The following is a 26,427-nucleotide window of genomic DNA, read 5'->3' as shown; positions in this document are numbered from 1 at the left end:
GAGAGAGGGAGAGAGGGAGAGAAGGAGAGAAGGGGAGAGAGTGAGGGGGGGGGGCTGTGATGACAAAGAGTCTGTGGATCTCAAAACAACTTAAAGAGATGTCTTTGGATAGGACTGTGAGGGAATTCCCAGAAAGAATTAACTGAAGACCCTTGACCACAATGGGCAGCACCTTCGAGCATCAGCCCACGTACAATGAAGTCTGAGGGAAAGCTTGCACCTGCCTGACTTCACTTCCTGCTGGCGATCATGTCTGTCCTACTGGTGCCCTCTCTGATCTTTTGCTAACATCAAAACACATATCCTTTGCCAGTGGAGGCTGGAGACCAGCCACTCTCCAAAAATCTTTGGACCTTTAGCACCAGATTGGTACAGCTGAGGCATGTACATGGACGGGGTAGTTACAGGCTCTCAGCCTCTCTCTCTAGAACAAAGATGGACAATGGCGTTCTGGATTCTGCCAGGCCCGTGGTTCATCCTCCAAGGAAGAACAGTGAGCATAAAGCTTGGTTAGAACTAAGGATCGTCAGGATATAGATGTTTAGATTGAGTGTTACAAAGGGGAGGAATTTCTGGTGAGTCTTCAGACAGTGTCGGAGGAAGTGTTGCATGCTCTGCTGAGTTACTGCCAGGCCATGTAAACTGTTCTTCCCATAGACTCTAGTCAAAATGCTACGCTGTTGAACGTAGGGGCAGGTAGATGGTTTCTAGTCTCACCAGCATGGGGCCAGGCTTCTGCTCTTTCTTTGGTTTATCTATCAGCTAGTCTATCCTTTTATTTGCCAGCTTGAAGCCCAAACCTTTCTGTCAGGATTAACACTTCTGGTGATGATGTCATTTAGACTTTGAAAGGACTGACCTTTCGTCTTTTCATTCTGATTCTGAAGTGTCCTGACATCCAGATCTTATTTAAACTACTTTCTTTTCTTCATCATCTATTATTTAATTGAAACTCAATGCATAAAATTCAAAAGCATCTTAGCGTGCAGTCCCTTCGGGCAAACACTCCAGGCCACATGCAATAGGCAACAAGATAAAATCACCAGGATTAGGCACACATTTTTCCCACAAGGCACCTGTACCTCCTGCAGGAATTTATCTCAGGAAATGCTGTGCTCCACTCTGGCCCCATGTATTAGTTCTTTCCAGTGGCAGCTTCCTGGGGACAGCAGGCGCCCCATGGGAGAATACCAAGCTGTCTTGCCATCTCTCTGAGAGCTTCAGAGAAGGTCAAACCAAAGTCAGTCCTTCAGGCACACTGATTCTCCGTGATAACCAGAACTGGCTGCCAGAAATGTGAATGTAACTGCCAAGAGCATTCAAAAGCCCCTCCTAAACGTTAGGACTGTGACATTTTTAGTCACATGTCAAGGGCTGTCACACAGTACTGTCCTAGTAAGCTCCTAATAACTTCTCCTTCCTACACTTCTAAATCCCAAGGTCTTTTCCTTTCCAGAACATAAGAATCCCAGGCTTCCCACATCAGTATTCCATTAGAGAAATCTAATGAGACAGAGTCTTGCAAAGATTAGCCAAGTACTAGCAGGACAAGGCAGGCTCATGGAGTCCAGGCCAAGTTCCCAGAGAAGGAAGTTGGACTCTGCCCTTCCTGTTCCTTTCATTTCTTCAGTTCCCAGGGATCTTGGGCTGCCCATTGTTTATTCAAATCTCTAACATGGAGCCAGAATGAAGTCTGTCCTCTGAACAACCATCTTCAAAATCAAACTATCATGTTTCCAACTTCCATAATGGGGGACTTGCACTGGGGTAAGCTATCAATAGGTTAATAGATCTCTTCACTGAGGCAAATTGTGCTGGCTAATTTCCTTACTTCACTCAGTTGGATTAAGAAACACCTAGGGGGCTGTCAAGATAGCACAGCAGGCAAGGAAGCTTGTTTCCAAACCTGGAAACCTAGACACGAACCTAGAGCTTCACAAGAGCTGGGAAAGTAATAGAGTAACTGAGCCCCAGTCCCAACCTTCCTCTGTTGTGAAGGAAATGTGATGCCCCATTTGTGTGTTCACTTATTGAAGTGATTTTGTTTGAAGGGAAGCATCTGCCTGCTTCCACTCTGACAGAGAAGTCTCCAGTGCATGCCCCCTCCCCAACTGCAGGGAAGGACCAGGACAATCCTGGGGGCCTCTCAGTAACCCTCAAAAGCCCTAGCTGGCAAGACAGCAGATTTTCCTGAAGGAAGAATTGCCAAGGGTTCTACAATAGAAGGTTTTAATCAGCACGCCATAGTCACTGTCCTTGTTCCCCAACACTGCTTCTTCATTTTCCAAACCCAAGGAAAAGGAACAATATGAAGCCAGCACAGGATCCATGGAGAACACGTCTCCAAACGCCCACCCACATTCAAAGAGAGCCAAAAGCCTGTATATTTGGCAGCGTGTAGATAAAACAGCCATTTTTAAATAGAATATTTTACATCTTTATTAGGATGTTGGACAGCATGTATTTATTTACTTATACGTGCCCTGCCTACTTCCCAAAGACCTGGATATGGCAATATCAGGAGATCGCCTTGGGTTATAATTTTCTCTGGAAACCCAGTGCTGTGATTCATTACAAACACAGTGTTGGAAGAGAGAAGGAACCGGCTTATGTAAACATAACACAACGCTATTAACTGAAGCAGCAGATTAAAATAACAAACAATGTATTAGGTATAAAATCAAATCTGCGGTTGTATCTTAAAGTATGGATAGGAAAACACAATCATCTCAACTAGACGAGAGCACTTTATTATAACAAAGTTAATTTGCATTTATCTGCATGTTTGACATCAGCAGAATCTCAGACAGACACGGGCTTCCTAAGATGTGTCGACTACCGCAGGATTTGGGTTAAATGTGCACAGAACAAAAATTCAGTTGGTCTTCTAGAAGGAACATATTTTATGTCACACCTACACTAAAGTTTAATTTTTTTAATATAACTCATGCCGCATAGCCACTAAAGGATACAACCAAATTATAAAGTATGGCAACACTAATAGCTATTAGCTGGGGAATTTCTGCACAGCAGGTACTTTAACTACACAGGTGAAAGTAAGCGGATGGGATTGTTTTCAAATCCTGCAAGCACTAGTATTCAATCTGTGGAACTTAGGGTGTGTTTTCTCATGCTGAGAGATGTTAACCTGTTTATTCAGGATAAGATGTATTTATGTGTAAATATTCTGAGTGTATATTGGTACACAATACCAAATCACTACATTTCTTTCCTTCATTTCTGTAAAAATGTGTTATTATTTTTGATTTTTTAATGTGAGATACAATCTCATCTCTACCAGACTGGCCTCAAACTTGACATGTAGCCAGACCTTGAACTTTAGATCCTCCTGCCTCAACCTTCCATGTGCAGGGATAATAGCCATGCACCACCTCATTTGATTCCTGGATCTCTGAGAATGACCCAGGGTATCATGTATCCTAGACCAGCATCTACTAGCTGAGCCATACTCCCAGACTGGGCTGTAGTTCTATGGGGTCTGAAGGCAGTTATATTTGTGTTCATAAAACCTTTCTCACTTCACGTAGGGTCACAAGATAACATTGCTTGGTCCTGAAGTGATGAAGCTTTAGTGCCTTTTACCAGAAAGTAGGGTAACTGAGGTTCATTGCTCAGAACCCAAAGACAAAGACCAAGAAATCTGACCCAAAGATCACATTTTCCATTACACCCATTGTCCAGCTTTTCTTAGCAATTCACCTAATATTCATTGTGAGTTAGTCTCCAAAACCGAGAGTCTGAAACACACAGGTTTTCATCTTTGTCACATTTCTTTTGTTAATAAAACGAAAGCATGGAGGACATGAACCCCTTTCTTTTAACTTCCTGTATTCTGAATACTCCTTCTTAGCATCTGACTATCCCCAAAACAAGATAATTTATACAGCACCCAGGGAAGTTAGGAAAACATTGGAGGTCTACCACACAGGACCATGAAACCAGATCAGAGGTCTTCCCTTGGTTCTCAGGACAGCTTATGCTTTGCTTCCCAGAGATACTGTAAGTTAATCTAAGAACAAAAGCCATGTCTTCCCTACAGATAGATGCTCAAGCCTTATGGTTAAGTTCTGTTCCTTAGTACATGTTATTATATAACCAACATTCACTGCTGTATGCAGGTGAACCATCTCTTCTTCAGTCCCATCAAGTCAGTGATGAGATAGTGGTTAAAAAGATACTCAGTTGAGAAACCACTTGCCAAACAAACACAAGGACTAAATTCAGTTCCCAAAACTCTTGTGTAAAAGCTGCATTTGGTGGCACACATGCAATTCAAGTGCTGAGCAGGTGGAGATCACTGGGACTCTCAGGCTAGTCAGCCTCTCTGAGTCAGAGCATTCCTGTCTCAACTAGCAAACTCCCGAAGAATGACTCCAAGTTTGACCTCTGGCCTCCAAATAAGTACACACAAGAGAGTAAGACAATCTGGTGTCTGCTTAGCTCTCAAAACCAAGCCTAGTCAGTGTCTCGAGAGGTCTGGGACTTCTCACAGTTCCTGAGTTGAACCTCTGCTGTACTACTGTAACCAGTTTAATAATCAGAGGATAGGTAAGTGTTCAACTGTTTCTTTCTCTTCCTGTTATTTCTAAATCCTTTCATATTAATAGCCAATTTCTCAGCAAAACTTTTTAGTGCTACCAACTTGGGGAGAAGATAAGAGAATGTAGAGTTGGGAGCTCACAGTACTGCCTATGAATCACACCAGCGGGATATCTAGAAAAAAAAAAAAGCATCAGTCTCAATAGATCATTGGCTTGGGGAAGTGACAAAATCAGTCACTGTGCCCTCCTGCATCTATCAGCCCCACCATATCCCTGCTGCCTCCCTGTCCTGTTTGCTGTGAATGAATCCAAGTGAACTGGTATCTCTTCACTCTTGTGCTTCTTCATTTCCACTGACTCCTCGCCCTCAGCACTTGACCCACAGCCCCAAAAGTTGGGCAGGGAAGATCTTGAAAATATTTGTCAAGGCATATTCTCTTCTTATGTCCCTTTTGGGGTTCCCCATTCTTCTAAGGTGATGGTTCTTAACCTTCTTAATACTTAGTTCCTCCAGTTCCCTGCCCATAAAAATATTTCATTTCTACTTTATAGCTATAATTTTAATAGTGTTATGAATCATAATGTTAATATCTGATATGCAAACCCAAAAGGGTCATAACCCACAGGTTGAGAACCACTGTCCTACGGCTTTATGAAAGCACTGTCCCCTGCCTCTCTGAGTATGAGTCACATTATAACTTTCCACCCTGGACACTCAAGGCACGAGTCAGTCCTTTAAGACCCTTGCTAGCCTGGCTTTCCATGGAGTTGCCTTCAATATTGGGTTAAATTAATCTCTTTAGGAGGATTTCTTTTGAATTCTGTCTTGGTCTCACTGATGTAATTTTATCTCCAAAACAACATTACCATGAGTAATGGACATCAAGGCATGTGACTTCCTGCTTGCCTTATGTCAGGGACTTTGAGATCAGCATCCAATATTTCACCATTTAGGTGATCAGCTTCGCTGACTTACTCAGCCTTTTTCCTCAGACCTTCCCTTTCCCAAAAGCAACATCCTCCAAACACAAGCCACTTGTAAATACTAGATATACCTGACCACTTAGAGCCCCAGAGAATGTGGCTAGAGTTTCTTCAGCTAAATTACATTGGGCATGGCCCTTTCCTTCACTCTCAAGTCCCCCATCACCAAATTCTGCTAATTTATTTGCTCATCTAACAACTACAGATCACAAATACTTCCTAAGTACACATGGAATACTCTTCAAGACAAGCCATATGGTGGGCCACTACGGATAGAATGTGTGCCCAAAGTCCATGTATTGGACAGCCAGATCCACAAGCAATTAAACCATGAAATGAAATTGAGTTAGTACAAGAGTGTATTCATCATAAAAGGAGGCATTTACCACCCATCACACACGCTCTGCCACTTCCTTGCTTGTCTTTTGCTGTGGAACAAGCAAAGGGAAGGTCTTCCCCACATGCTAGCCCTGTGAGTCTAGAAATTTCCTCACAGATGTGGCCGGAGTGAGCATCACATGGCTTCTATGGGAGCCAGCAAGTGCAGCTCACACCTACGGGAAAAGACAAACAACTCCAGCAAACACTACAGTACTCCTCAAGAAGCTGGGACTCAGCCCAAAGTTAGGAAGGAAATAACAAAGGCTGAGGTAGAAATAGATATTAGGAAAGATCAGCAAAACTAAAACAAACACCCCCCCCCCAAAAAAAACAACTAAAAACAAATGAACAAGACTAAAAAATAGATCAGCTCAACTAAGAATATTTCTTAACACAAATAAATCCTTGGGCTAAAAAAAGAGTTGGCTCAGATAAATAAATTCAGAAATAAAGGCAAGGACACTGCAGCTGATAAAACAGCAAGCCAAGGAAGTGACCACAGCAATTAGATCGCTCAAGCAGGCTGCCTAGAAGGAGTGGAGGCATGGTTGACACACATGAGCCTACAAAGATGGACTCTTAAAGAAATAGAAAAATCTAGACAAACCAGTAGCAAGCAAGGATACTGTATTAGTAAAACAAACAAGACCCCCATGAAAGAAAATTCCAAGAGCTGATGGCCTCCCAACTGAGTTCTACCCATTATTTAAAATGAATTCTACTGGTACTATATCTCGGTTAACAGAGTGCCTGTCTAGTTAGCATATATAATGCTCTGGATTCATACCCAGTCATCACATATAATACCAGCATCTGGAAGATGGAGGCAGGAAGATCAAAAGTTTAAGGTCATCTATAGCTATATAGCAAGTTCAAGGCCAGCCTGGGACACATGAGAATTGATCACAAAAAAATAAATTATTCTCCTTTTCAAATTCTGTCAAAACTGAGAGACAGGGCAGGGGTGGGGATGAGAACTAGAAGGGTATGGGAGGTAGGAAAGAGTGTGGGTTATTGTATGTACAGTTTCAGTAGGACAGGATGAATGAATTCTGTGCATCAGTTGTGTCATATGGAAACTTTAGTTAATAATGACGTCTAGCATGATGGTTCATCTTTGTTATTAATATGACATTTCTTAGTATCATCAGAAGACAAGCCTCTGGACCTGTCAGTGTTTCCAGACAGGTTTATTTGAGTTGGGAAAGCCTACCTTGAATGTGGGCTGGGGTCCAAGACTAAATAAGGAGAATGTGCATTCATTAATCTCTCTCCTTCCTCGTGTAGGTGACATGTGACCACATGTCCTCATTGCTGCTACAGTGCCTTCTGCCTCATAATGACTACACTTAAACTGTGAGCCAACATAAACACTTCCTTCCTAAAGTCGCTAATGTTGAGTATTTTGTCAAAGCAATGAGAAAAGCAATGTGTGTATATATATGCATGAAAATTACAATGTAACTTAATGTATACACAGATAAACATGCAGACTGGAAGATATCTTAATTATATTTCTTTAATCATTTTATGATGCATTCCTAAATCAAGACCTCAGTGTACAGCATAAATGCTTTTAATTTTTATCTGTTAATTATATCTGAATAAAGCTGAAAATAAGCACCACTACACACATAACTATTCTCTTCTAACCCCTTCTTAGGCCCCACTCCTTTGGAACCCCACCCCTATGTCCTATCTCACAAAGGCTGGTTTCCTTGTTCCCTCCTCAACACAAACTTTGTTTCATTAAAAAAAACATCTTCATCGTGGTTTTGTGGCTCATTAGGAAGACTCCAGAGAGGCAGTGGGGATCTTTCCTATACAAATCCCAGTGCCTTGTGTGGTGTCTGAAACACAACGCAGCCCTGTTAACAAACTCTGGTGTTCTTCACTCTTGTTCACCCTTGTGAGTTTATGGAAGAACTACATTTACCAGCTGTCCGTTCCCCAGTTTTCCCTAGGTTTTAATAGCTTCTCCCATGGGCTGCATGCTAACCATTGCAGTGTCACTGAATGCAAAGATGTGCCCCGGTGAGGGAGACAAGTCAAAGATGACTAAGAAACATGTTGTCTAAGTCCACAAGGTCAATTTCAAGGCATCCTTAGCTTCATAAAGGTTCAAGACCAGCCATGACACCATACCCAAAAAGAACAAAGAGAAGGTTCCATGGGAGCATGACATGGACGCTTCTCTTGCCTTCGAAGGGAAGCTAGACTGACTGGCCATTATTCTCCACGAAGAGATATCAAAGGTGTTTGCAGGAGGCAATTCTGAAAACATAAAACATAGTGACTTTATGCAGAGCACTTGTGTATCTGTACATCTTTTCTCAAGATATCCTGGAATTTGTTTTCAGACACTCTGTGCCTGGAAAATGGTCTCTAATGATGAATGTGATTGCCCTCTGCATTGCCTTGCGCAAAACTGGGTCCTTTCTGAGTCATGGAGTGTGTGACTGTGAACCACAGGCTATGGAGCAATGAGGAGGTGTTGGACACCCACACTGGAAGCCTATCTGTGTTATTTTGCTTGGTAATACACGCTTACCATGCATTCAGGAAATACAGACTTTTCAGTTTGGGTTATTTTGCTTGCTAATGCACACTATGCATTCAGGAAATGCAGACTTTTGGTTTGGGGTTTTGCTGTATTTTAAGGCATTTGTCTTTTCCATGAATTTTTCTTTAAGAATCTTGAAAAGACAGTGCAAGCCTGCTGGGCTGTGGGAATGTGACAGATTGTCCTACACAAATGTGCATTTCCTTCCTCTCATTTTATTCCCTCCCTAAAGAACCACAATGTTTCCCAATTGTTGATTTTGAACGTAGCATAAAGGGTTGCCCTGAAGTCCCAGCTGCAAGCTTATAGAAACGGGTGTTCTTAGAGGCCATATCCTGCCATTGATTTTCACGGCGAACCTCCCCATCGATTTCAATAGGGACTTCTCCCATAGATCGATGGCAGGATATGGCTGGCGACATTAAGAACAGATAAAAGACCTTTGTGTTAACTCTTAACGCAACTGTAATTTAGATGTAAACTCACTTAAGAAAAATTGCTTTCCAGAAGTTCATCAAAAAGGAAATAATTTCAAGATGCCTCTATTGCTTATGTCAATGTAAATACTATTTCTTATTCCCAAGTCATTATTTCCTTTGCATTTTCTTTTTCTTGTTTTTAAAGATGTTAAAAAAAATAAACACTTGTAGTCTTTGCCCTCAAACAGTGTAATACTTAGTAAAGAAGATGAATGATGAGCACACAGATTAATCCTGTACAAAGTAGGAGAAGGGGTGAGTGTTTCAGACGTTGGTGTATAAAGGGAAACATCTCTCCATAGTTCATGTGTATAGAACTTTACATAATGAATTTTTAAAATTAAAATCTAAACATAAAAATTGTTTTTAGCAGCATCTTGCAATGGTGTCCAGGCTGGCCTCATATTCTTTGAAGTAATCCTGTTGTCTCTGCCTCTTGAGCAGCTGGGGTGGGCAAGAAATGTGTCCACAGCTGGCTCTAATCTCTAATATTACATAATATTATATCTTTGGCCCAATGCAGTCACTGATGTTGTGCTTGCTTCAAGAATAAACCAGGAAATTGCCTGCTAGCAGAATGAGCTGTTAGTAGCTTGGCCCTGTCTTCTGGTCTTCCTAGAGTGCCTTAATTTATATCTACTGTCTATCATTTTTAGTGCAAGCTTTCCCTGACATGTCTAAAAGTGACCCATCACCTGTACAGCAGTAAATTCTATCCTTAAGATCTGCTCAGAGGTAGCTAGTAGACAGGAAGTAGAATTGGGGACTGGGAGGACTTCAGTGTTCTGGTCTGGGCCTCAGACCTTGAGGTTACAGGACTTTCTTTCTAGAGGTAGGCTGGAGAACAATGATCCTCAAAATTCCAACAGACATGGACCTTCTAGTATCCTCCAAGATTGTGGGTTTTTCTATTCTCTCTCCCCTTTTTAGATTTGTTGACATTTTTATCTGTCTCCCTCTTTTCTCTTAGAGTTACCAGTTGCTTGGTGGTTTTGTCCTTCCACAACCATTATGCTGGTCTACCAAGAGGTCTGCTTTCCTCATCTTTCTTAGAGACCCATCATTTCCAAGTCAGTCAACCAACATTTACTAAACAATGAGATGAGCTAGGGAAAATGCTGGTACTACAAATATATGAAGAAATCTCAAAAAGGAACTGTAGTGATTCCATTCTTTGAATTTCAGGTGGGTTCCCTGTACAGGCTGGGTGTCATCATTCTGATTAAAATTTGCTGACAAATCTGGGCACATAAAACAACAACAACAACAATAACAACAACAACAACAGCAACTATCTCAGAGGCTTCATTTTTCTCAACAACCTAGGATATCACCAGTAACTCGGAAACATTTTTCTAATTGGTAAGAGATCATTTAGGGTTGATTCATGTATATTTGAACTTGACATTAATCACAGTCAGACATGTTTAATGAACAATCATTAAACTTTGATACAACTAGGTTTCAACTGATATGATCCACACAAAAGGAACTGGGTTGTAAAAGGAAACACGATGGATTAACTTTGTTCTCGGCTCACAAAAAGTCTGATCAACAGACTGAAGGGAGATTCTATCAGTCTAATGTTTAGAAATTGATTGTCTAAAGCTTTGTGTTGTCCCTTTATATTTTTTCCTATCTTCAAAACAACCAAGTAACAAATCTCAGACCCTGTACTTGATAACCAGCTTATATTGATAGTCTGGATGGGAAACCTGAAACTCAAAACATGGCTTTAAACACAGACAAGTTCACAATTAATACACTTCAGATCTTTGGTTTTTAGACCCTTGGTTGACAGGATAGGAAAATGATTCAGTCAGTACAGTGCTTGCCCTGCAAGTATGAGGATTTGAGTTTGATTCCCCAACACATACATAAAAAGCTTAGTGAGGTTGTTCACTGAGATCCCAACACTGAAGAAGCATGCAGCAGGTTCTCTAGGTACACAGGCCAGGTAGTCTTGGCCAATCAGTGGGCTTCAGATTCACTGAGAGACCATGTTTCACAAAATAAAGTAGAGTGATGAAGGGAAAGACTTAATGCTGACTTCTAGCCATTACACAAATGTGTACACACATGCACACATATATACCACACACAGAGACATACAGACACACACACACACACACACACACACACACACACACACACGTACACACATGAACACATATAGACATAGATACTCTCTGGGTGAAAAGTGAGAAAAATATACTCATATCTCCCATTCTCCTCCAGTCAAATAATGTCATCACATAAGAATAGAAGTTCAAAGAGTCCGGATGACCTTCCTACCCGGAAAAATCTTGCAATTGTTTTCAAGTTTCCTGGCTTCCTGTTGTTGTTCTGAGGGGTGGGCAGCTCCCTGACCATTTCTTCTTTTTTTTTAAAGTTAATTTTCCTATATTTTTAAATTAAATATAATTACAACATTTTCCCTTTCTCCCTCCCAAACCCCCATATTCCTTCTATGTTCCCTTTCAAATTTAGTTTCTCTTTTCATTAATTGTTACCTGCATATATACAGTCCTTAACTGTAACCTCCTCAGTCTGTGTAATGCCACTTGTATGTATGTTTTTAAGTCTAACAATTTGATATTGGATAACTAACTAGTGTGCTCTTCCATGAGAGAGACTATTTTTCCCATTCTCAGCATTTCTTAGTTGTCTATAGTTCTTTGTACAGGGTTGAGGTCTCATGGGCTTTCCACTGTACACGTTAGCGTGCTTATTGTTTTCCTCATTCAGTTCATGTTTAGGGACTCATGTTGGTGAGACATTTTGGGTGTAGCTTCTGACATTATTAGCAGATACAATCTTACAGCAAACTCTCTGATCCTTCAGCTCCTACAGTTCTTCTGTCCCCTCTTCTACAGCGTTTCCTGAGCCTTAGGCGCTAGAGTGTTTTCTGGATGTATTCATTAGGACTGGGCTCTACAACTCTGTATTTTGATTGACTATGGTTTTCTGAAATGATCTTTGTTGCACAGAGAAGTTTCTTTGGTGAGGGGTGAGGATTACACTTATTTATGGTTATAAAGATGAATATTTAGAGTATAGTTAGGGATTTTCTGGTCTAGAAAAATGATTATAGACTCTTTTCTAAGATCCAGGACTTGTTAGTATTGAGTAGTTGGCTAGGTTTCCTTCCATGCATAGTTTCTTATTGAGGGGGGCCTTAAGTCCAACTAGAGAACTATTGGTTTTTGCCAAGGTGTGTTTATTCCAGTACTGAGCCTTAGGGCTCCAACCTCATAGGTAGCAATGAATAGCCTATTAAGAGCACCAGTGGAAGGGGAAGCCCTTGGTCCTGCCAAGACTGAACCCCCAGTGAACTTGATTGTTGGGGGTGAGCGTAGTAATGGGGGGAGGATGGGGAGGGGAAGCCCATATAGAAGGGGAGGAGGACAGGTTAAGGGGATGTTGGCCTGGAAACCGGGAAGGGGAATAACAATCAAAATGTCAATAAGAAATACTCAAGTTAATAAAGATAAAAAAAATTTTAAAAAAAGTAAGTGAGGTAGGGAATTGTTGAGTTTTGTTTTCTGCTCTTAGAGTTCTCTGTATTCAACTTCAGTCTTCTACTTTCATGTACACATGTATTTACAGGAGTGGACAAACAGACACACGTATAACAAAGCATAACCTGTACACAAGAAATTAGAAAAGGTCATGCAGAATATTGCTGCTTCCTTCCTTGGCTGTCCCTAGTCACCAGCCTATGTTTGTTCTTTGTACCTTTGGTAGTCATTGATGTCACTGAGAATATCTCCTGGGTTTTCTCCCGAGCCCTGGGTAAAACCATGCCTCCTTGTTGTACTAAAATTGGATGTAGCCACAGAATAAGATGTGCCCAGTAAAGGCAAAGGAAGCAGCTCACTCTTCAGATACATGCAGCCAGAGCTACTTGGTATTTGCTCCCTTCTTTCTACCACAGAAGTCATCAGTTTTGTCGTCAGGTAGGTCCTGGAGACTGGATAAGGTTGAGACAGAAACAGATAAATGTACCAGCCCAAATCATCATAATCATTACCTCCTCCTCCTCCCCCCCCTCCTCCTCCTTCTTTTCTTCTACTTTCTTTTTTCTTCTCCTTCTTCTCCTCCTGCTCCTTCTTCTCTTTATCTTCCCCCTCCTTCCCCTTCTCCTTTTTTGTTTATTTTTAAAAAAAAACCTGAAACTTAAAACTTGGCACAATGATTAATGGCCATCATTTCAGCAGTTACTTAGGAGGCTGAGGCCGGACAATTGTTGAGAGCCAATGGTTTGAAACCAGTCAGGTGATATAACTCTACTGTCTTAAAAACAAAAATAAACAAAGCCTACTGAGGATTCAGTGTTTTCTCTTTAATATTTTCATTTAACTTGGTGTCACAATCCATACCTGGAGAATCTGAATTCAACTACTCATCATTGATAGGCCAATTTGAAAAAGCCAAATTAGTAGTAAAAAGGAGACTTATTCAATCCACTGACCTCCTCAAGTCCATCTTCAGAGTCTTGAAATGACTTGAAAAGTTTAAATAGAGGAACTGGAATATGCACATCTAAGCGGGCTAAGCCAATGTGTGGTCCTCCCTACCATTGACCTAGCATTGTGTGGGCTTTAGGCTCATCCTCTAAGGCAGCCTGAAAAGTTGTTAAAACTCTATAAAATCCTTTTCTGGGAGACAAGTCCTCTCTCAGACTAGAGCCTTTTCCTTCTCCCAGCATGAGATTCCTAGGGAAATTCCCAGGAATCGCATTTCCTCGGGCCATTGTTTCAACAGTCTGGTAGTTAGTCTGAGACACAAATGTCTCTTTACAGTATCTTCATTTCTGCCTAGCCTGTTGCTCTTTGACTGAGTCTTTGTGGCTGTTTTGAAAATGTATAATATCTCAAGGACTTTGGGGAATTCTTTGTTTACACAACCTATCTTCGAGCAGAGCCCACAAACCCACCCTTTAATGATCTTCTGTTCTTTGAATGACATTGAGGAAAGCTATGTGACAGGCAGGCCCAAGCTGGACCCATCTTGCTGTCTTCTCCTATCACATGCTTTGTGATAGTCTCCTATGCCACTACCTCAAATATTTACTGCACAGATCTGCAAGAGAACAAAGGTCTCTGCAGAAGGCTATGTGTTTTGGGACATAGCTCTTTCCATGTCTGAGTACTTCATGCGGTCAGACAGTTTACCTTCCAGTACACTCTCAGTAGAGATCCAGGGCCATCAGTTCATTTGGAGAGATACATGCTCAGACGCCCATTTCTTCAGCTGACTACTATTCTGTCTCCTCTTTCCTGTAGTCTTCATTTTGCTTCCTCATGCCAGCTCATGATGCTGAGTGGCAATTTGAAACACCAATGCATTTGGGGGATAAGTGGAAAGTGACCCATCTGAGTTGAATGTTGTTCCTCTTAGAGGGGCACAGCTGCTTAGATTTTTTTCTCCTGGTTCCTCTACCAGGGCACTGAGACTAGCAGCCTCATTATCCATCAGTAGCGCACAGGCAATAAGAGCTGGATCTCAACATCTCTTCCTGAATCTTTCAGTTCATAACCCATCATCGAAAAATTTTAAAGGCTCCAGTTTCACCCTTTTGTCCCAGGTACTACTTTGCCACAGAAAAAAAGTTACAAAGAGCAAAAATTGTTTTGCTGAGATATGCCAATGCCAGATTTACCAGGTAATAGACAACTAGATGACTTTCCAATTCCACTTGACAAATATGTAAGTCAGCAGAAGGCTTGCCCATGTAATGCATATCAAAACTCGAATGGGAGATGTTCTGTTCATTTTCAAAACAAAGACATCAGAAGACATGGGGATGCACTTTAGGACTGGTCTTCTTTTCCAACCCAAACAATCCTTGGGTTTTTTTCTCAGCAAAGCCTCTCTGGAGATGATCTGAGGTGGGTTGGAACATGTCATCTGAAATCATTTCTATACAGAACCAGGATTGCTTTGCTCTGGGCAACATTCTTCCTATGCTTTTCACTCACCATGTACAACACACTGTTGCTCTCGCCATGTTGAGTCTGTGAGTCCCTCAGGGCGGGGCCACTAACTGATTTCTTTGTGTTCTTGGCAGTCGGAATCTTAGCACATCATGTTTTTGCTCATATTAGACACTCCTCCGGGCCAGGGCAGATGCAAGGGAGGCCCAGAGTCTTACTAGCAATAAGCCTATTGTGGAGGGGCCCTGCTGCTTGGGAGTTTCCAGTTATAGCAAGTGAGGAGACAGCAGCCTGCTAATCATCTTCCAGATCTGCAATTATGTTTAGGATCATCACCTTTATCTCAAAGCTTTGAGTCTACATGAAAAATATGCCAACAATTGCTTCTGCCCTTGGCAGATAGACTCAGATTCACACATGCACAAAACCCACTTGTTAAAGGCTTCCCATTAGAATTTTAAATGTCAAATTCATTATAACTGGCAAGGCCTCCATGATCTGAGTTTTGGGGTCCAAGTCTCTGAAACATCCCCTTCCATTCCAGTGCCCAGCTTCTTTCTGACCTTCGCTTTTATCAAGTACTTCCCAAACCCAAGGCTTTTACACAATATTCCCCTTGCCTGGCAGATTCTTCAGCTAGAGCTTCGCTTGGCTCACTTATTCTTAGTCTTTTGTTCTCAATCCCCATACACAATCAATTTCTCCCCCTGACCCTGAGCTCTGTCTGTCCTGGCATCACTTATTTATTTGTTCATTCATGTGTTCAATTTTTTTATGTCAATGTCCCATCCTAGACTGAAACCTCAGGAAGAGCCAGTGCTGAGTCACCCTCCTCAGACATTGCTTGCACATATGTGTATGTATGTGTGCTCTTCCCTTCTCATAACACCTGTCACTGGATTTGAGATCACCCTAACCATACATGTTACAATAATTTATAATGCAGTTTATGACATCATCATAATCATGACCTCATTGTAATCATGACCTCACCGTAATTTATAACATCATCATAATTCACGACCTCATTATAATTCATGACCTCATCTCAATTCATGACCTCATCATAATTCATGACCTCATTGTGATCATAACCATATCATGAGTTCCAGACCACAGTGTAACTCATGATCTCATTGTGACTTTTTGACCTCATTGTGATTTCACGCCATTGTAATAATGACTTCATCCCAATATATGACCTTCATTGTGACCTCATGACCTCATTGTAACTTTATGATGTCTAAAAGGTCTTCATTTCCAAATGAGGCCACAGTGTAAGGGACAGGTCTGAAAATATCCTTTCCAGGAAGACACACCAAGCCCAGAGCCATAACTGATTAATTTAGTCACCAGGAACCACTGAGAAGAGAAACCAGACCTGTCGATGTGGTTTTGGAAGCCACATGGTGTCCCTATGGACACAAGCAAAGAGGTCTTTCCCTATGTTCTTTATCATTCATTGTATTAGTTACTTTTGGCAAAATACCTTCTAACTTCAGATAATTCAGTTTGTCATGATGGAGAAAGCTTGACTCAGAAACTACATGGCCACAGGGAAATGGGGCAGAGAAAGAAGACAGACAGAGCTGGTCCAGAAGCTAGGACTGCCCCCAGTGACCTATTTCATTTAGCCAAGTTCCCATGTCCCACAGCTCCCATAACCTTGCAAAACAGCTCCACCAGCAGGACACCAAATTTTAAAACATAAGAGCCCATGGGAGACATTTCAGATCCAGTAACATAACACTTACCAGCTTCAGCCCCTGGGATTTAGGAAGGACATGCAGTGAAGAGGCCTCCAAAGTAGTCAGTAAAGGTGTTGAGGAAGGGAAAGCTCATATAGGAAAAAGTCCATGGTGGTGGGTTTTCTTTTCCTTAAAGTAGTGGTTGCTTTGATTTGATGACTTTTAAATTTTATTTTTACCGTATGTGTATAAGTGTTTTGCTTATACGCATGCATGCCTGGTATCCATGGAGGCCAGAAGGGTGCATTGGACCTCCTAGAAGTAGAGTTACAGATGGTGTGAGCTGTGTGTAAGTGAGCCAAAGTCACTCATTCTTTCCTTAAGTTACTCTTGTCAAGTACTTTGTCACTGCAGTGAGAAAAGAAACACATACTCTCAGGGCTAGAGAGATGGCTCAGCAGTTAAGAGCACTGACTGCTCTTCCAGAGGTCCTGAGTTCAATTCCCAGCAACCACTCACAAACATCTGTAATGGGATCCGATGTCCTCCTCTGGTGTGCCTGAAGAGAGCGACAGTGTACTCACATACAAGAAATAAATAAATAAATAAACAAGCAAACAAACAAATAAATAACAGATGAATAAATACATCTTTAAAAAAAGAAACACACACACACACACACACACACACACACACACACACACACACACCATATACAAAACTGCATCCCAGTGGCTCCAAACTATACTGACCCATGAGCTGTGTGATACCAAATGTCCAATCACCATCTTTTTCCATTACAGAATAGTTTAACCCAGTATTATATGAGTATAGCGAGGGAGATTAGGGGTGCAGCTATGATATCTGTTATACCAGACCTCTCTCCTTTGGTGCACCCAGCCTTTGAATCTCTACCTTGACCCACTAAGGATAACAGAAGCCTCATGGTCCCCTTCCCTGTCTTGACTGTTATGGAACCATCAGTATAAAAGTCTGCCAGTCACCTGAACTGTGTCTGCTGAGGCACATCAAAGGAGGCCCCTGATCAGTGATCTGTAACCACTGGTTTTTCCACTTGTACCCAAGTTCATAAAATCTCAACTCTGAGACTGAATTAGTATGAATAACTGCCTATGCCAAAAGCTTTGGCTTGTGCTAGCTAGCTCATAACTTAATTATCACATTTATTCTATTCTTAGTCCCACCATGTGGTTGGTTACCTCGCCTTAGTTTCATGTGACCATCTTCCTCAGAGTTCAGGGTGAACATCCTTCACCCTGACTCTATCTCAGAGTCCTTTTTTCCCTATGGCATATCCAGCCTTTTAATCTTGGCTCAGTTAATTGGTCATAGGCTTTTTATTGACAGCTGCCTCCAGACAGTGCATAAGAGATTCTCTCTACAGTGATCATGAAACACAGAAGATGAGATCTCTGTCTCCAATACTCATAGAGCTGAAAACCTAACAGGGAGACACATTTTCCATTTGACTCAGAAATGTACACTCAAAAAAAAAGACTCCATGTCAGAAAGAAAGCCTCAATTTTGAAAACATATAGGCAGCAGTAAAACTATAACGTTATAAAGTTAATTCTTGTAAAATTGTGGAAGGTCATCTCTCATAATCCATCCCTAAAAAATATATCACTTTGATGATTTTATATGTACAGATCTAGCCAGATGGCTGAAAGAAAGATTAGCAAAGAATAACATCATAAAGGAGAAGAAAGCAATTTAACACGTGTTTCACAAGAACCGTGGTGCATCTCAGCACTACCGGGCACTCCCAAATAGCTATGAAAGTTGCACTTCTTTAAAGAGTTAACAACTGGGGTTAGAAGCAAAGCTCAGTCTATAAAGTGTTTGCCACACAGGCTTGAGGATCTGAGTTTGATCCCCAGAAACCTACTTGTGATATTGCTCCTCTGTAATCTCAACATGGGGAGGCAGATATGCAAGCCTCCATGACTCCCTGGCCAGCCAGGGAGCTGGGACTAAGAGATCCTGTCTTATAAAACAAAGTGGATACTACATAAGAAATGATAAGTGGCTTCTATATCCACACACACACACAAACACACACACACACAAATACACACACATATGTATGAGTATATATATATGTACACATATACACACACCTATACATAAGGACATACATACATGCTCACACACATGCATTTATACACACTCTCATGCACACACACACACCCACTCACACACACACATCTACACACAAGCACTCACACATATACATTTATACACACATTCATGAACACACACACACACTCACATACACGTACACATACCACACACACACAGATACTCATACACTCACACACACAGATATATATCTATATATATATATAAATATATATATAGATATATATCCACATACCCCCTGACTCACACACACAAGCACACACACATACACGCACACACATATCCATGCACATACATGCATGCATGCACACACATGTACACATGCAGAAGGTACACTTTTACATTTTATAGCATTGGTTCTAAAGTTGGGAAGAAGTGTGCCTTAATGGGGTGAACACTGGCTCTCCTCATCCTCTAGGCTTGAGTCCTTAGGAATGGGGACGTACAAAGGCTAAGGATAGAGAGCAGCAGTGAGACATTAAAAACGACTTCTCACATGACTCCAATCATCTTCACTCTACGAAAAACAGAATAAAAAGAATTATATTCTCTCCTGTCTCTTATTGTTAGTGATGTTTTCCTCCCAGTTGGCCACTCCTTTCCAATGCCCTGACACTTCTTATGCATGTCAGATTGTTACCAAAAACATGATGATCGACAATTTGCTAAGCGAGACTATCTCAGGCAAGTGAAAGGGTTTCTTCTCCTTCGATTTCAAAAACTCTATTAATCTGTGGTGATAACAACCTTCCCATCTTGAGAGTCTGGGGAAAAAATTCAAAACAATGCTATTGCCAAACCATGTGGTAAATTCCCTCTTGTGCTGCTACATAAGTATGAAGCTATTCTAACCAGACCTCCCATGCTTAGGGACTTTCCTCAACCCCCCGATGCTCTGGGTATACAGCCCATAAGTCTCCACCACTCTTCTCCACGGAGCACAGCCAGCATCAGCTCCTCATCTCTGCAAAGCAGATTTAAAGATTACATGTTTTCTTTCTTAAGTGCAGTCGGCTTGTTTTCTTCTTCTCCTTCCTCCCTCTCTGCCTTCTCTTTTTGTTTCTCTCTCCTTCCTCTCTCCATTTCTCCCCTCTCTCTTTCTCTCTGTCTGTGTGTGTATGTGTGAATGTGAGTGTGTGTGTGTGTGTGTGTGTGTGTGTGTGTAAACAAACACATACACAAAGAAGAGATTAGATAGGGAGACAAAGAAGCATCTCAATATTTATTTATTTTTTTATTAATTAAACTTGTTTGTTGAAAAATCTGTCCGTGTATACAATACATTCAACCACCCCACCCCTTTCTTAACTCCCTTTCAACTCTGTCAACCCAACCTTCCTACAAATTCTTTTCCTATATGCCCTTTTGTTTTATGGCCAACTGACTGACACCAAGACCATCTGTGTGACCATGGGTTTGCAACCACGACCACCACCACCCCAGACCCTGGGGGATCCACTAATGAATATATAATTGAAGCCAATGATTTTCCTCTCCCAGAATCTGTCAGTAGCCAATAATTAACAGAATGGGTAGGACCCCATGAGTCCTGCTACCATCATGACTGATTGTTGACAAGACCAGTTTTGTATAGGCCTAGTCCAGGCAACAACAGCTGCTGTTAGTTCATGATCACTATAGCTCCATCATGGCCAAGCATGGCATTTTGTAGCTCTACTCCCAATCTTCCGGTTCTTACATCCTTTCCACCCTTCTTCTACAACGTTCACTAAATAGTAGACGAGTCCTGTATGTCATGTTTAGGGCTGAGCACTTGACCATCACTTAGTTTCAACACCTTGAACAGCCATTGAGTGCAAAGAGAAAATTCTCTGATTAGAGCGGAGAGTAGCATAAATACAGGCATTTAGAATGCAGTTTGACCCTATGTCAACTTAGTTAAGCAACAGCAAGTTCCCGTCTACAGAGTAGTCAGACCTTAGATACAATCTGAGAGAGGTTGTAACATCCCTATCAGTGCTGCTGCTGTCCCACGGGTAAGCGCATTTTGCATGAGGGGCTGGTATTGAAGTCAGTAGGATTCATAGCTGGGCATGAGCATTGGCACCATCTCTGTCTTAGAAGGCTGCACTGCACCTCCTGGCTCGATGCGTTCTGGCTAGCAGGAAGGACATTCCCAGCTCAGGTTGCAACTATGATGTGTGGTATCTTCAACAATAGGATCTTATCACCTAATCATACTGGGCAACCAAGAGACCCATCATTGTTTGGGGTTGGGGGTGGGGTGGAGCCTCTTTGACCAATCGTGCATAAGGAGTAGCAAGCCTACAGAACTGGCATTTCTGTTTAGTTGACCCACACACCCTGAAGCAGCGCTATCCAACCATGCAATGTTTGTTCCTTCAAACTTTTTAAAAATTATAACACACTTTAATTAGGTTACAATAATAACCCTTTTGTTTTGGTTAGCCCACCCCCACCACCTCCTCCTCATCCTCCTCTCATAACCCTCCTCCCTCTCCTCTACCTGATTAAACAAACCTTTCCACCCCAGGATTCACACTCTCTATTTTCATTTCTACATGTTCTCAAGAGAGACATAATGTCGTCTACATCTCAATACAAAAGGCCGGTGAAATGAGAAGCAGAGGCTTCATAGCTATAACTCTCTTTTAAAAAACAAAAAACCACTTAGTTTAAGCAAGCAGGGGCGACCACTATTCACATTTAAATGACAACAGCCAAAGACAATATTACCAGTCTCTTAGAATTTATTTTTTCTACTTTGGTTATTTTTATTGCATTTCATTTGTTTTTTTTTTAAACTGCTTCTCTAAAAACAAACAAATAAAAATGAACTGAAAAGAGATCTGCTTGTGTGTTAGCAAGAATAAGAGCAGAGAAAAAGACAGAAAACACCTCTCTTGGAGTGCACTTCTATTCAGGGAACACTGGGCTGTGTGAGACATTGGAGCAGAGATCAAGCCAGGAAAGATTTCTGAGAAGTGATGTTAACACACAGCATCTAAGCAAAGTCTCTCTGTGGACTTTCCAGCAAATCTGTGGACACCACTCGCTCTGGAACTGTTCTCTGCATCTTTGAATCACAGTCTGTAAGAAAACTGTGTCCTCAAGCTTCTCAATGGACAGAAACTTCTCTCTCTCTCTCTCTCTCTCTCTCTCTCTCTCTCTCTCTCTCTCTCTCTCTCTCTGTGTGTGTGTGTGTGTTTGTGTGTGTGTATGTCTCTGTGTGTCTCTGCATGTCTGTGTGCATCTGCATGCATGTGCAAAACATAAATAAATAAAGTCTTATAGGACCCTGGAGGTAAGAGAGTACACTGAAAATCTGAACTCAGCTGGTTGCCTCTAGCTAGGAGCAGTGTGGCAACAGGGACCAGGATGGTGCACTGAGGAGCTGGGAGTAGAAAGTAGCAACTCTACCAGGAAGGGCCTTAGCTGCAGTGTAGAAGAGTCCCACCACATCCCACTGTTGGGAAATGGGGTGGCACAGTAGAGGGAAATAGGGGCCCTCAGGTCTGTGGAAACTAAAGGCTTAGGAAAAGCAACTCAGAGCTCCCTAGGGACTTAACAGCCAAGGAACATCTCCACTGTTTGCTAAAGCTTTCTAATTATCCCCCTTTCATCAGGATAAAGAGTCATGCAACCCAGCAATATACCTTAACCTTCTGTCCCTCCTGACTCTACCTCCCGAGTTTTGGTATTACATGTGTGCCAACACAACCTACTGGTTTACGTGGCCGTGGAGGTGGGACATAGGTCATCACCATGCTAGACAAGCACTGTGCCAGTTGAACTATGCTGTTCTGACTTTTCCCTTGGATGGGCAGCTACACAGCTGAATATCATCAGCTGGTGCACCCCTATCTTCTCCCTACACCAACAGAAATATGAAAACCTTTGCCAAAACTGGGTAAAGTACTGGACCTTCCATCCACAGCACTCCAGCTTCCCAGATGACCCCACACTCTGTTCGAGAGGACATTCAGCGGCTCTCACTTGAATACAAACATCAAGGTGTGGTGGGCCTCCCCGAAGATGGATCTGGGTCCAGATCCTTAAGGTGCACTCTCCCCCATCCTGTGGCCTCCTTTTCAGATGACAGAGCTCCCCCCTAGCCATCAGAGGGTCACTCTATCCTAGTGCAGGACACCAAATGTCCTGGATGCCACAAGAAAGAAGATTTGCATCGTGGAGGGGGAGTCAGGAGCCGGTATCGTTGGAAAGACTTAATATAAACACTTAGTAGTGGTGATAGGCCAACAGATAGATGGTGGCAAGCCACACATTTCTCTCCAAGCCCATTTAAGTGAGTGTATCTGTGCTAATAAGAAAGCTTTCTCTAAGGGAAAGAAATACTGAGAGATAGCTAGGATGTTATCTCTACCAGTACCACAGATAAAATGAATCGTACTGCAGAACAAATGAGCAGGCTCTGTCTTTGGCCAATGGAACTGTTAAAGAAAGAATCTCACAGTCAGCTTACATGGTGCCCTGGCTACCAGGCAACAGGTTAGCAGACCCTCTGTGACACTCCACAGTCTGCGAGGCTACCCAGAACTTGGTTTCTGTTCTACAGATAAGGAAGAGAAGAAACAAGTATCCATGAGGCATTGAGCTTGTGTCAGCTTCCCATCATGTGAAACAATGTTTGCAATCAACAACTTAAAGGAAAGAAAAGTTTATGTGAGCATATAATTTTATAGTTCCAATCTATGGTTGTCCAGTAGTTTGGGGGTCTGGAATTATGAACATGAGGGCCAAGGGAACAGTGGCAGAGGAGACTGGTCCCCTTACACAGATAGAAAAAAGAAGGGAGGAGGAGATTAATTGAGGTGGGAAGGAAGAAAAAAAGGAATAGACAAGGAAGAGGGTGTGAAAAGAGAGGAGAGAAATACCAGAGTGGGGGGAAACCTTCAAAAACTCTCTACTTCCTCTGAGGTTCCACTTTCATAAGTTTCCACCAACTCCCTGTGTAGCTTCAAACCCATCAACAGACTGATCATTTAATGACATCAGAGCCTGTCAGTCTGGTTGTTTTCCACAGATCCAACCTCAAAGCACTGTTACTATGCTAGTTATCAGCATATGAATGTGAGGATGCTTCACTCTGAGCCTTACCCAAATAAATGATTTGAACCTCAAATCTAAAGAGCAAGATTCTGGGAGCTCACCTACCCTTCTATTGGAAAAAAATACTATCCGGTAGAAATATCCAGCACATGCCACGATTCTCTGTTGCAGTTAAGTGCTAGAGAAAGGGTGGTTTAATACAACTTGGGACACTATGGAGCACAGACAATTGTCTTTGGACCCCAAGCACTGGATTCTTTATGAAAGAAATAAAACCCATACATATGATTTGAGTTACCATCCTAATGGTGTGGTTTACAGGGTTTACATGAAACCAAAATCTTTACTATAGATTGGATCTTAAACATCTGCTTAGTTACTTGTGTAAAGCACCCCGCCCCCAGAAGAGCTGTTAGAATTTGATGGAATCTCTAAGAGTCAGAGCGTAGAAGGAGCTCCTAAGGTTAGTGTGTGTGTGTGTGTGTGTGTGTGTGTGTGTGTGTGTGTGTGTGTGCGCGCGCGCGCGCACACGCACTGTGAAAAGGGTAATGAGATCCTATCCCCTGTTGTGTGTGCTGTACAAAGGGTAATAATGGGACCCTAGCCCCTATCTATTTTCCTCATTTGCTTCATGATCGTCAGGTGTTGTTCGTTGGCACAATCCCACCTTGATGAGTTTCTCCCTACAAGTCCAAAAGCAACGGGGTCAATTGGTCATGTGCTGGGCCAGCTAAAACCTTGAGCCAAAATAAGCTTTTTCTCTTTCTGAGTTCATTCTCTCGGGTACTTGTTACAATGTTGGGAAACTAATGAAGGCGATGCTGATCAAAACCGTAGCAACTTAAAATAACTGGAAGCTTGTAACTCAGCTATCTATACTAAGGAGAAAAGCCAACGCAGTGAAAACATCTTGGTTTTGAGCTATTTTTCTCATAAGAGGGAGAGAAAAATGGAGCAATAAGCAGAAACAGGGACAGGCAGAGAGATGAGAGAAAAGAATATTCTGTTCTCCTTGGGCAAGCAGCATGTCTGTGCCTCACCCTTCAACTGAATCCAAATTCTGAATGTATGCACAGATAGAACAATAACTCTTTCCTTGCGTGTTTGAAACATTCTAAAGTGTGTGGATACGGCTGCAGAAACATCTGTCTTCCACATCATCTGCCCATGGCTCCCCTTCCACTGAAATCTTGGATGGAACTAATGGTTGCAGTCATGCAAGCTCCTGCCTTCGGGGGAAAGAGGTGAGAACACAGATATTAATATAGCGTCTGAGAAGCTGCTGGAAGCCAGCAGCTGACACTGCTTAATCTCATTGACTTACAAGGACTGGGTAGTTTTAAGTGAATTATGAAAGTGGTTAAGGGCTGGCTGGAGGAGAATGTTGGCAGGTATGGAAACCAGACTACTTGTGGCCACTTCTAATAAGGTTTCAGTTGACATGAGCCTGTGGTTGAGATGTCAGAAGGGCTCCCCCAGTACTGGGTTTTAGCCTTTTCCTTGCTGATGCCAAATCTGAGCCTGGCATGAGAGCTGATTTTTACAGAGTAAAAGGCACCAACAGTATATAAAGTTTTATAATCTGATTTCTACAACGTGACGCCAGCTGCTTAAGTTTCCATCTTTCGGAGAACACAGAAGGGAGGACCCCAAATGCAGAGACCAAGAATAGAAGCGTTTCTTGCCTTGCAGCAAGCAAGGATTGTTTATACTGTGTGTAGACTTTCAGCCCGAAACAGTCGGCAGCAAAATAAGAATTGGTCCTAGAGAGATAGCTGGAGCTTGCAACAGTGAGGCGATGATATTCATTGTGCTTTTATTCCTAAAGTCAAATACTCAGAGGCGAGGTGGGGGGGGGGGGGGGAATCAGTGTTATTAAGAATCACCTGCGATCTCATAAAACTGCAAAGCTTCTGTAAGGCAAAGGACACTGTGGTTAGGACAAAACGGCAACCAACAGATTGGGAAAAGATCTTTACCAATCCTACAACAGATAGAGGCCTTATATCCAAAATATACAAAGAACTCAAGAAGTTAGACCGCAGGGAAACAAATAACCCTATTAAAAAATGGGGTTCAGAGCTAAACAAAGAATTCACAGCTGAGGAATGCCAAATGGCTGAGAAACACCTAAAGAAATGTTCAACATCTTTAGTCATAAGGGAAATGCAAATCAAAACAACCCTGAGATTTCACCTCACACCAGTGCGATTGGCTAAGATCAAAAACTCAGGTGACAGCAGATGCTGGCGAGGATGTGGAGAAAGAGGAACACTCCTCCATTGTTGGTGGGATTGCAGACTGGTAAAACCATTCTGGAAATCAGTCTGGAGGTTCCTCAGAAAATTGGACATTGAACTGCCTGAGGATCCAGCTATACCTCTCTTGGGCATATACCCAAAAGATGCCTCAACATATAAAAGAGACACGTGCTCCACTATGTTCATCGCAGCCTTATTTATAATAGCCAGAAAATGGAAAGAACCCAGATGCCCTTCAACAGAGGAATGGATACAGAAAATGTGGTACATCTACACAATGGAATATTACTCAGCTATCAAAAACAACGAGTTTATGAAATTCGTAGGCAAATGGTTGGAACTGGAAAATATCATC

The sequence above is a fragment of the Rattus norvegicus genome, chromosome 19 (genome assembly GCF_036323735.1).
Source record: "Rattus norvegicus strain BN/NHsdMcwi chromosome 19, GRCr8, whole genome shotgun sequence".
In the NCBI taxonomy this organism is placed as follows: Eukaryota; Metazoa; Chordata; class Mammalia; order Rodentia; family Muridae; genus Rattus; species Rattus norvegicus.
The sequence above is the reverse complement of the archived record's forward strand: the minus strand, read 5'-3'. Positions refer to the sequence as shown.